At 41.8% G+C, this 12893-nt stretch overlaps 1 pseudogene; it reads left to right on the top strand.

Moving 5' to 3' along the window:
* The window catches only part of LOC149166799 (lysine-specific histone demethylase 1 homolog 3-like), a 48126-nt pseudogene extending 35512 nt beyond the window's left edge, over positions 1-12614 (top strand).
* Positions 12615-12893: the final 279 nt, after the last annotated feature.

Consider the following 12893-nt stretch of genomic DNA (forward strand, 5'->3'; position numbering starts at 1 on the left):
TAAAATTTAGGTAGAAGGTAAAATCCAAACAATGTTGCTTAATGTGGAATATGTGAAGAGAAACAAACTTGCAGAAAACTGCTCTGGGTCAACAAAATCAGATAAAATGGACTATGAAGAATGTGGTATTTCTCATATGAAAATAGACTAATCCCCAGTGGTTGTAACCAATACAATAGGGAATTTAATTGTGGAGGATATAAGAAGCTTTGTTGTGAAAACTAAGGTGGAAATTGAATCTGTTATTGCTCACAAAGATGATAAGCTAGGAACAAGAGACATTTATGACTAGGACTGAAAATGAAGTGTTTATAGGAAAGGATCATGGAGTAAAAATTGAAGTGGATCCATTACTCAAAGTTCATTATGATTTTGAATAGATAAAAAATTCTTATGGTGAAGATGAGTTTAGTGATATTAACAAAGAAAAGTTTTGCATAACCTTCATAAGAATTATTTGCAAGTGGACTAACAAATTGATAAACAAGAATCCAAGTGAAATCCAACACTAGAGGCCACTGATAGAAATTCTATTTCAAAAAGTTAGAAAAGGATAATTATTATTGGTGCATGGCCTTCTGAGCTAGCAGTTGCTAGGAATTTGAAGTGGCTAAATTGTCATGTAACTGTTTTAGAAGCATGAGATAGGGTAGGTGGAAGAGTTTATATAGATTGTTCAGCACTTTCAGTGCCAATGGATCTAGGTGTTATCATTATTACCAATGTTGAGGCAGATGTGGAAATAGAAAGAAAAATAGATCCATCTGCATTTCTTCGTAGAAAGCTTGGCCTGGAGTTGACACTGCTAAATAGTTACTTCCCTCTATATGATTCTGTGACTGGTCAAAAGTTCCTACCACCTTAGATGAGGCACTTGAAGCAGAGTATAACATCCCACTTGATGATATGGTGATTCTTATTGCTCAGAGTGGAGATGTAGCAACGCACATTTCTCTGGATGAGGGGTTAGAATATTATGTAAAGAAAGTGTTGCATTGCTCAATCAAGCTCAATTGGTTCAGAGTTGGCAAGCAGTAAAGGTCTTCTTAACAATTATGACTTTCAAAGAACAATTTCGGATTCCTTGGCAAGAGACTTAGAGGCATTGAGTGCAACGATTGATTCTAGCATAAAGGCAGTTTCTAAAAGTAACATTTTAATATGGTTGCAGGTATGGAAAATGGAATTAACATGGAATCTCAACCTGATAAACTAAATTTATCTGACAATTCTAGCATGGAATAATAGAGACTCAATCCACTTGAGAGTTGAGTTATGGATTGGCATTTTGCTAATTTGTAGTATGGTTGTGAAAAAAAACTTAGTTTGGTTTCACTCCCTTACTAGAATCAGGATGATACTTACGGAGGTTTTGGAGGAGCTCATTGTATGATTAAAGGAGGTTATAACACTATTATGGAAGCATTAACTGAAGGTCTTAATATTCGTCTAGGTCATGTTGTAGTAGAGATTTCATACTCTACCAAGGACCAAAAGTCAAAAGGTGGAATCGAGAGAGATGTCCAAGTTTTCACTGAGAATAATAAGGAGTTGTTGGTAAGGTAGTTCTAATAACTATATCCCTTAGCTACTTGAAATAAAATACAGTAGAGTTTTCACTAGCTCTTCCAGATTGGAAATTAGCTTCCATTCAACAACTTGAATTTGGTGTCTTGAACAAGGTAGTTATGGGATTACCGAAGGTCTTTTTGGATGAGAGTTTGGATTATTTTGTGGCAACTACTGAGAGCATAGAGTTATGAGGTTGATGTTTTATGTTTTTGAATATGAAGAAAATAGTTGGGGCACCAATTTTGATTACTTTTGTAGTTGGAAAGGTTGCAATAAATGGCTAGGGTTTATAAACCCCTGATCATGTTAAACATGCAGTCATAATCCTCCAAACGTTGTTTGGATAAACTACTATACCAGACCCCATTCCATCTCTTGCTACAAATTGAGGTGGTGACCAATTTAGTAGGGGTGAGTATTCTTATGTTGTCTTTGTTGCTTCTCGAGAGGACTAAAATGTTTTGGGTAGGCATGTAGAAAATTGTCTATTCTTTGCTTGGGAGGAAACATGTAAAGAGCATCTAGATATTATTAGTGGTGCATTGATGAGTGGTATTTAAGAAGATGTCTAAAGCATTGACATTCTAGAAAATAGGGAGGACTCCATGGCAAAGGTTGAGGCTATGGTTGTTACACAAAGGCAGTCTTATAGTGAAATAAGTGAAGTGAGGGACATGGTTAAGAGGCTTGATGCGGGAGAGCTTTCCAGTGTTCTTTGAAAAGGATCTCTTAACGGGGAACAAAAGACTTTGCGAAAATATGCTTTACTTCAAGACATGTTTGGAAGATGGCAGTTTCACAGACTCTGGTTGGATTTTTACTGGAGCTCTGACCTACTACGGATGCCTGCGCGCCTGTAGCCATTCTCTGCACCCTGCAACTCTAATCGCACCTGACGAATCACGCTTCGCAGCCAGACCTCTGCTGAAGGTCTTCCATGACGCAGCCAGGGGGAGGGGTGGGCGCTGCCCCCCCTCCTTTGAATGACCACAAGGCCGGCGAGAAGACAATCAAAACCCCTCTGACTCCTCCTGGTACAAATCTCGAAAAAGAGCAAGAAGGCCGAAGGACCAATGACAACAAGATCCATGCAGATCAGCCTGCAGCCACCGACTCAGAAACTGAAACGCGCCAAAACGCCTCTACGTCACAGCCAAAGGCGACTTCAGCTACTTGCATTCCAAAGGCGGTAGAACGCATCAAGATAGAACTGCCCAGTCATCGAATCAATGGAGAAATACAGTACATGCAGGACCATGCCTTGATCGGAAAATTTCTGGGCTTCTGGCCGACAGAAAAAGCCCTGAACGGATGGATCGCCTCAAAGTGGAAACCTAAGGGACAAGTTACACTGCAACTGGGTCCAAAAGGCTTCTTCACAACCATATTTAACTGTCTAGAGGACAAATCTAAGGTATTCGAGGGTGGCCCTTACTTCTTCAACTCATCAGGACTGTACCTCACAGAATGGAAGCCACAATTTAACCCTGATAAAGAAGATTTCAGTTGGGCTCGAGTATGGATCAGAATGTACTCCCTCCCTGTGGAATATTGGAAGGAAGAAACACTTGCAGATATTGGCAACAGACTGGGGACCTTCATTAAAGTCGCTGAGGAAACAAAGAAGCGCAAATACACATCCTATGCTCGGATCTGCGTCAAGATGCACCTCACCAAGACTCTGGAAGACTCGGTAAGTCTCTTTCACGATGATTTTGAATGGAACCAAACTCTTGATTATGAACACATCCCTTTTCGGTGCCGCAAATGCCATGCGCATGGGCACCTGTTCAGGGATTGCCCTCTCAATCTGCATTCCAAAGCCTCTCCCTCTGAAACCCTGACAGATTCGGAAGGCTTCACCATCATCCCCAACTGCCGCAGGCACACCAAGAAGAGTCAGGCAGCCCCAGAAATTACTACCAGATCAGACTCCAGGAACAAATTTTCTCCCCTGGCCAATCAAGATCCTCCCAGTGGGGAGCCTTTGGCTTCTGACTCTCAGCCCTCATCATCTTTCAATCCCCAAACCCACGAGCATACGGTTAATCTAAGCTCCTTGCAATCTCCGCTCCCACCTTTTGAAGACATCTCAAAAGCAGCTTCAGATCCCAACGACCCATTTGATGGCAAAGGGAAATCAGTATTAGCATCCAAACAACCTACCTCTGACATGGATGTAGATGCAGCATTAGCGCTAAGCCTTCAGAATACCCCGGAGGAACAGGAGCAAAATACCCCTAGCAACATGGAACAGGATCCGGAGAATATTATCCTAGAAGGAATTGATATCCTAAAACTTGAAACAACCTGTAAGCAAAAGGAATACAATACCATTCCTCCCTGGCAAATAGATCGGCTAGAAGGAGTCCTAGCCAGGGTACAGCACAACAAAAATCTAGGCATACAGGGAGGAAGTCCATGGGATGTAAAAAAGAATCTCAAAGAAAACAAGAAGAGGGGACGCAAAACGGATCTGCAGCGAACCATTGCAGTGGGAGAATTGCTTATGGAATCAGGGAGATTCCCTAATCTGACCAAGTTTTACAAACCTACAACACAGTTACCATGAAACTTATCTCCTGGAATGTGAGAGGACTCAACAGCCCCTCAAAAATCAGGATGATCAAGAACTTGATTCAGCAAGAAAAACCTTCTATAGTTTTTCTTCAAGAAACAAAAAGCAACACCATCGCCATGGATAAAGCACGAAACAAGATTTGGGCTGGCAGCAGCTCAATGTCAGTAGATGCCTCAGGGGCTTCGGGTGGATTAGCCATATTATGGAATCCACAGATTCTTACTCTCTACCACTTCCATGCCACCCATTTCCTCATTCAAGCATCCTTTCATCTAATAGGAACAAATATCTACGGGCATCTTTCAAATGTATACTTTCCGCAAAGCATACAGTAGAAATTGGATCTGTTGAACACACTCTCCAGTTTAAATGAGCACAGACAGTTCCCGCTCTGGATCTGTGGAGGAGACTACAACATCATACAATCGCTAGAGGAGAAGACAGGTGGAAGAACAAGATTAGAAAATGATAGCAAAGGACTCAGAGACTTTATACAGGACAACCACTTAATGGACATTCCCACCACCAATGGGATCTATACGTGGACTAACAAGCGCAGCGGCATCAATCATATCGCCTCTAGGCTAGACAGGTTCATTCTCTCCGATAATGCAATCCATCTAGGAGGAGATTTCAATGCCTCTATCTTACCACATGGAGGTTCGGACCACTGGCCCATAATGCTTCAATGGTCCAGGCCAGGTACACGATGCAACAGGCCTTTCCGCTTTGAAGCCTTCTGGTTCACAAACCCAAATTTCAGGCAAATAGTGGAAGAGGCATGGAAGTCCTATAAGCCACCAGAAGGAGCCAAAATGTATCAATTCCAGCAAAAGTTAAAAAACTTAAAGCAAGTCCTCAAGAATTGGAATAGAACACAATTTGGCAACATACAGGAGAATCAACAAAGGTTGGAAAAGCAAATGGAAGCACTACAGCAAGACATCATCAGAGAAGGCCGAACAGAGGAACAGTCCCAACAAGAGCAAATCCTCTGGCATCAAATAGAAGAACGGAGGAAACAAGAAGAAACACTCTGGCGGCAAAAATCACGAATCAGCTGGCTAAAAGATGGAGAATAGAACACAAAATTTTTTCATAGGACAGCTATACAAAGGCGCATGCACAATAACATCACCTTCATCAACAATCAGCAAGGAGAGCGAGTGGAAGCCCACGAGGACATGGAGAAGGAATTAACAAATTACTTTCAAGACATCCTTAAAGAGCCGGAAGGAAACAGGGACGCAGAAATTAGAGCCATCACTCAGCATATTCCTCAAATAATAACTGAAGAGCACAACAACAAATTGCTTCAGCCCACATCTCTAAAAGAAATTGAAGAGGCAAGGAACCAGCTCAAGGACGGCAAAGCCCCTGGACCAGACGGATTCACTGCCAATTTTTACCATGAATTTTGGGAACTAATCAAAGAAGAGGTTTGGGAACTGGTGGAAGAATCAAGAAGCATGCATTGGATTCTTCCAGCCCTCAATACTACCTTTATAGCATTGGTCCCCAAATGCGCTGAACCAAGTAAGCCTGAAAGCTACAGACCCATCGCTTTATGCAATGTCATATATAAACTCATCACCAAGGTCATCGCAAATTGGCTCAAACCTCTCTTGCCATTACTCATTTCGCCGAAACAAACAGGTTATGTCGAAGGGCGGCAGATCATGGATGGCATCATCTTATCAAATGAGGTGATTCACTCTCTCAAAATTCTAAAAAAGCCAGGTATGCTTCTAAAATTAGATTTATCTAAAGCATTTGACAAGCTCAATTGGAACTATATACAAAAAATGCTTATAGCTTTTGGCTTCAGTCACACTTGGACAAGATGGATCACCAATCTTATCTCCTCTCCAAGCTTTTCAGTTCTGTTAAATGGTTCTCCTTCCTATCCTTTTCGGCCTTCGAGGGGCATAAGACAAGGGGACCCTTTGTCGCCTTTCCTCTTTGTCCTCATGGCAGAAGGGTTGGGTAGACTGCTAAAGGCAGCTGTCTCCTCTCAAATGCTCAAAGGCATATATGTTCATGGCCTTCCACCTCAATCCCACCAGCAGTTTGTGGACGATACTATGCTATTTGGGCACCCATCCTCGCAAGAAGCCTCTGTCTTTAAATCTCTGCTCTCCATTCTTTCCAAAGCTTCAGGTACATCCATCAATGCCACGAAATCCCAGCTCTACTTCTTTAACACTCCACCCTCCACTCAAAGGAACATTGCCCGAATTTTGCAGTTCACTATTTCCAAGCTTCCTTCAACCTACTTAGGGGCTCCCCTGGCTGCTGCCGCCATAAAGCATTCCTCCTGGCAGACTCTTCTTGATAAGCTAGAATCCAAACTTTCCCTTTGGACTTTCCGAGCTCTTAACATTGCCAGCAGGCTGGTTCTGATAAAATCGGTCCTTCAAGCCATGCCTTTGTACCTCTTTTCTCTTTTGGCGGCCCCTAAATGGGTTCTAAAATATATTCGCAATCTTCAGTGTAATTTCCTTTGGGGGTCATCTGGCTTGAATAGGGAATGGGCGCTTGTAAATTGGCAGGAAGTCTGCAAACCAAAATCAGAAGGGGGCTTGGGCCTGAGGGACCCTATACAGAGCAACAATATTATGGGTGCTCGTATGTGGTGGAACTGGATCACCAAGCCCAATTCACCTTGGGCCAAACTATGGCAGGCCAAATATGCACCAGGCAGTCAATGGAATGATTTAATCAGAATCAACTCTACTACTCCAGGATCACCTATATGGAACGCAGCCAAACCCCACAGCAAGTTCATCCAAGAACATAGTTTCTGGGAAATACATTCCGGCAATATGGCAAGATTTTGGGAGGACTCGTGGCAGCAACTCCCCAAGCTCGCTACAGTATTTCACAAGCCTCTCTGGCAAGAGCAGATGCAGCAAGCACACCTCACTCATGTACATCAATTTTGGCAACATTCAGCAAGTCCTGACTTCAGAATCTGGAAGAAGGCCAGTCTCTGGCAGAGAGATTGGCTAGGAGAAACATATGAGGACATAGATCAAGAATTATCATACAGAAGAATTAGACACTCCACTCATCAGGATCGACTCAGATGGGGCCACAAGCCTAAAGGTACATTCTCCACCAAAGAGGCCCACCAGCTCAGATACACAGACAATCAGATCAATAAGGACCACATATGGGAAAAGATCTGGCAACCAGGATTATGGCCTAAAATCTCTACCTTCCTATGGCTGCTCAGCAAAAGAAGAATTCTCACATGGGACAACCTGGTAAAGCGTGGATTCGTGGGGCCATCAAGATGCCCAAATTGCAACACTCACTCTGAGACAATCGGTCATCTCATGGAAACCTGTCCGCTAGCAGCGCAATTATGGAGGCAAGTTGAAACCTGCAATATGAGAACAGAAGCTAGGACAGAAGATATAACAGAGAATTTAAGGAATTGGGCCAAAACCCCCTTCAAGAGTCAGCTTCTCAACACTCTGTGGAACCTCTTACCAGGATTCATATATTGGACTCTTTGGAAGGAAAGAAACAATCGAATTTTCAACAACTCTTCCCGGTCCATTGAGGCCTTGTGGCTAGTCTTAACCAAACACCTACAAGAAACACTTGCCATCAAATCCTGGTCAGATGCAGATATGCCAGACTCCCCAACAGAATGCCGGATTCTGAAGGCATGGAACTTAAACCTCTCAGCAATACTGAAGGAAAGTACCCGAACCTCTATCAGCAGCGCCTCTCCTACCAGCTGGTCCCCTCCAGCCTATGCTACCTACAAGTTAAACTTCGATGGTGCAGCCAAAGGCAATCTTGGGCTTGCGGGCTATGGAGGACTTATCAGAAATCACTCAGGGGAAATAATACAGATCTTCTATGGCTCGCTAGGCAAAGATACCAACAATGTAGCTGAAATAGAAGGATTATGGAGGGGCTTATGCCTTGCAGAACAGAACAGATACTTCCCTTTGGAAGTAGAGGGAGATTCCTTTATTCTTATCAATGCGGCTCAAAGAATTCAGGCAGGCACGCCAGCCGTCAAGGTAGCCACGAGCTGGAGGCTACTTAGCATGCTGGAATCTCTGGAGGAAAAGCTACAAACTCCCCATAGTTTAACCTTCAAGCACGTAAGAAGGACAACGAACAAAGTGGCAGACATACTAGCCAACCAAGGTGCTTCTCAGTGCATTCAGTACTTCGCAGGATCCCTGGATACCTCAGAAGATGACAAGCTTAACCATGACTGCATCTCTCTAGCACAGAAGGATCTCACCCTCCCAGATGCGGGTGTGGCGGAAACGTGTTGATGGCACTGGCCATCACGTGGGCAGATGGCAGGCCCGCGTGGTCAAGGGGCTTCATGCAAAGCGGGATATTAAACCGCATGAGGTTCGGCAGCACAAGGCATTAATGCCTGTCTTCTTAGCTCGCGCGAGGGGCATGGCGACCGACGCAGTGGAGCGATTAAATGGAGGAGGGCTTGGTCTGCAGCAGAATATGGGAGAGCTATGTCTTGAACCCCTGCTCCGCTCAGAGGGGAATGAGAGTGAGGTTCTGAAGAGCGCTCCGCCGGTTTCAGGGCAAGGAGCCAGCCACTATACTGAGATAGAGTTTGTTTTCATAGCGGGAGGAGCTCCGAGTGATTGTGTGAGGCTGCAACTGGTTAATTTGGAAATGCCGAGGGAAAGGCCGCGTATGGGCAGCAGAAGAGGAGGAGGCAGAGGCAGGGCCTTTACGTAGCGACAAGATTACAATTCGCCTTCCTCCTCCATAGAAGTAACGTCAATGCCTCAGAGATATCAGGGCAGCAATGAGGAGGATGGTGGTCATGACAGCGGACGCCCAAGTTCAGAGGAGGGTCAGATGGAGCTCCCCACTCTCAGGTATCGGCTCCCCTGCCCTCAAGCTAATTCTACTCTGGTTGTTTCTATTACGATTGAGCAGGGCATTGCTCAAGACGCGGAGGCAGAGCCTTTACCGGAGGGGCAACGCTCCAGCAGAGAGGAATCCCCCATTGCGTGCCTTCCGGTTGGGGTAGGCACCAGCTGTTTGGCCCCTGGTCGAGAGCTCGCTTCTGACTTCGTGAGCCCAGCCACAAATAGCGTCTATGCAGCCGGCCCTTCAGCGCTCGCAGGTCCAGGTAAGCCTGCACAGGATGGGAGCCCTGACGCGGTCATACAGCTCTCTGATTCTGAAGATTCTCCTTGTTTCGGGTGCCGAATCGAAGAAGCGCCCCAGACCACTGATGATGAATGAACTCACTCCCGGTAACTTCAGCAGGTTTTTGGGTTTTCTGTGGATGATTTTGCCAAGCGGCTTCTACAGCTTTGTCAACTGTGTCGGATGTAATTGTTCATGTGTCGGTTGTACCTGTTCAGGTGTCTATCTGTCTTTGTCCGGGTCATTTTATGGCCCTGGTGTCTGTTTAGTTTATTTGTGTTATGTCAATGTATCTCCAGTGGTCAAGCAACAAATTCCAATTTTGAATCTGCTCAATTTTGGAACTGTAATCAGGGCAAGGCAAGGGCTTATTGGCAAAACTTCATAGCCTTGCCCACTGTACTCTATATGTATCTTTGTTTTGTATGATAATAGAATTAGTCGCATTCAGAAAAAAAGAAGAAGACATGTTTGGAAATGCAAAGACAACAACTAGGTGTCTATGTTTACCAAACAAGATGTTGTACCTACTTGCTGCTTCTATGAATTATTTTGCTGGCACAAAAGAAAGGCTTGGCATTCTCAACATATGGATCCTGGTATGCTAAATGCATTTTCCTAATTTTTTTGCAAGTTCATCTAATGGATTTGAAATCAATTATCAAGGATTACATTGTCATTTCATTTTGCAAGGAGATTGTAATACTATGAGTTTATTTCAAATTTCATTAGTGGCATTCCATTATTTATAGATAAATAAATTGTGTGTCTCTTTAGAATTTGTTATGCATCGATTTTCCTCTAATCAAATCAGAGGGAAGTGTTGGATGGCTATTGTCATGTGGCATTAAATTGCTCTCATTCCCTCTCCAGAAATTTCCAATTTTCTAATTGAGTTGATAGTTCATATTAAACTGGCATGGTTTGTGAATTTAGGAACTTTTGATTTATTATCTCTATATTCTTCAAGTTTAAAAGTGTAATGAAGCCTCGTGCACCTTATTATTATAAATTTGTTTTCAGTTTGTACTTAGTTACTCTATATTTGAGTACCTCTACATCCTAAACAAGTCAAACTTTAATATAATTGTAATTGTACTTAGTTCTTGATTTGAAAATGACATTAAAGGTGTTGTTGAAAAAATATTAGAAAGAAAGATGGGTGAAGAATGAAAATTCATGTTATGGTGGACTAAGGGAATATCTATTTTTTCATTTTGCATGGGGAAAACAAGATTTCATGGGAAAATATTGTGCCACTGTGTATGGTTGCTACTGATTACCTTAGTTGATATGATTGCAATACAACAATATGGAAAATACACTGAAACTTCACCACATCTTGTCATTCTTTTTTGCTCTTTTTTTCTTATGCTATTGTTTTAATGATATAGTTGATCCTAGGTCCCTTGAATGTTTTAAATGAATATATCAAATTGTTCATGTTCCAACAATGATTTTTTGATAAATAAGAAAGTAAATTAGCTACTTGAACAATTACGAGGAAAGTTTGTATTTGATTCATTATATATTTGAAAATGTTTCTAGTCCAGTTCAAAAAAGAAGATACTCAAGGTTATATGTTATGTTTAGTTAGTAAGAAGTCCTCTTGAATAGTTCACCATGGAATATTTCAATCAAAGGTGTCTAGAGTTCACTTCTATCAGGGAGCCACGAAGAATCCATGGTTGGGAAAGCATAGTTATGTAGTGAAATACATTAGGTGAGAAAGACTCACACTCTGGAAAATTATCTGACAATCGAATCAATATTGCTTGAGCGGATGACATTCAGAGGTTGATACTTGATAGTAAGACTTCCTAATCCATCTTGAAGACCTTCTAGAAGTGTAAATTATGGATTAAATGTAGATAAAGCAATTCCCGGGAACCATAGGATTTCTCCTCGATAGAAAGAAAAACATGATGTGCACTATGGGAAGATAAAAGAACAAAATGTTCTTTTTTATGGTTATTCCTGTCCAAAGGTTACTATATAAGATTGATAGAGAAATAAAACCAAATCTGTAAGTGATATACCTATTGAGGAGTGCAACATTAATGTGGAAAATAGTGAAAAAATGTTGGAAATGTGCAATAAAACTCAAATTTTATCTTCAAACCTTGGTGAAAGGGAAGAGCAAAAGAAAGACTTGGGAGAGGGGACCATTGAGATAGAAAGAAGGAAATATTGTGAACCTAGTGAGAACTCACAAGGTACCATTGAAGGCTACTCTATCCATTATCAAGAAAAAATAGTGGCATAGATGAACATGGGATGAATTTACTGGAAAGCATAATTGTGATTGAATATCAAAAGATGAGAATGCAAATGTCGTAGGCAATTCCGTAATAACTTTCAAGAGAACATGAGAGAATTTAGGCCAGGTTGGTTTATCATGTTATGGATCCAAACTTAATTCACCTCAGAGTGATGATGTAGTAGGTCAAAATGTGTTGAATGTGAAGAAAGGAAAGAATTATCACTATTCCATGGATCATCGAGATGCTTTTAGGACCAACTTGGATACATTTTAAAATGTGGAATGGTAGAAAGGAGGATGCTTTGAATTCCTCTATGAGGGATTTGGTAACTGGAAATGTTGCTATGGTAGGGGATGGTATAAAGGGCCTTATTGAAGACATAATACAAGAGCACTCATGTTCAAATAGGGGTGGGGAACAACCAAGGGATGAGTTATGTTATGATGTTGAAGAATTGTACATCAGAGGAAAAGATGGATTGGATTCAGACTGTGAAAAACAATCTGAACTAGAGAGAAGAGACTAACAAGAGGGACTTGGTGGACACCAAATATAGGATGCAGTTAATTTACAACAAGAAAAGGTACATGTCAGGGGCATTAGTGTACAAGGAGACAACCAAGGAAGTAGTGAACACTGCTTGGAAAAGGAAAAAGAGGTTGGAAATGAAAACCAAGAAAATCCAAGTGAAGGATATGTTCCATGCATAGGGGCCTTCGATTATGATGTTAGGGAGCCAAATAATTATCATTTATGCCTTTTTAACAATGAGTTTGTGCAAATTACACATCAAGTGGAAAACAAGGTTGGCAAATGAAGAGGGCCATGACAAGCAGTCTAACTATAATACATTGTCTGATAAAGATGTAGAGGATATAAGTTCGTCTTATGAACAAAATAAAAGTACTAACATGATTGGTGCCAAGGAACATCATTCTACCTATGGACTTGAACATGAAGACCAAGGGAAGGGTGAATATAGAGGTAATGAACATCTTCCTGTTGCCAGGAGTATCACATATAAAGATAATAGTTAGGAAAATATGATTGAAAAAAGAGAGCCCATGGAGAAAATATGATTGAAAAAAGAGAGCCCATGGAACCAAAGCAGACTGTGGCATCTGGAGAAGTAGAAAATGAAGGAATCAATGTGACTACCAGTTATGACAAGAAAAATGTTACTACAGAGATGGGATATTGTATTGTTATTGATATTTTTGACACTGAAAAGGAAGTTCAAATCAAACATAATGAGCTTTCAAAGGTATCTTCTAATATTGGTTATGAAGGGCCACAAAGCATTACAATTTTATCTT

The sequence above is a fragment of the Pinus tabuliformis genome, chromosome 5_1 (assembly GCF_031772625.1).
Source record: "Pinus tabuliformis cultivar Carrire ecotype Pingquan chromosome 5_1, CPIR1, whole genome shotgun sequence".
NCBI classification, from domain to species: domain Eukaryota; kingdom Viridiplantae; phylum Streptophyta; class Pinopsida; order Pinales; family Pinaceae; genus Pinus; species Pinus tabuliformis.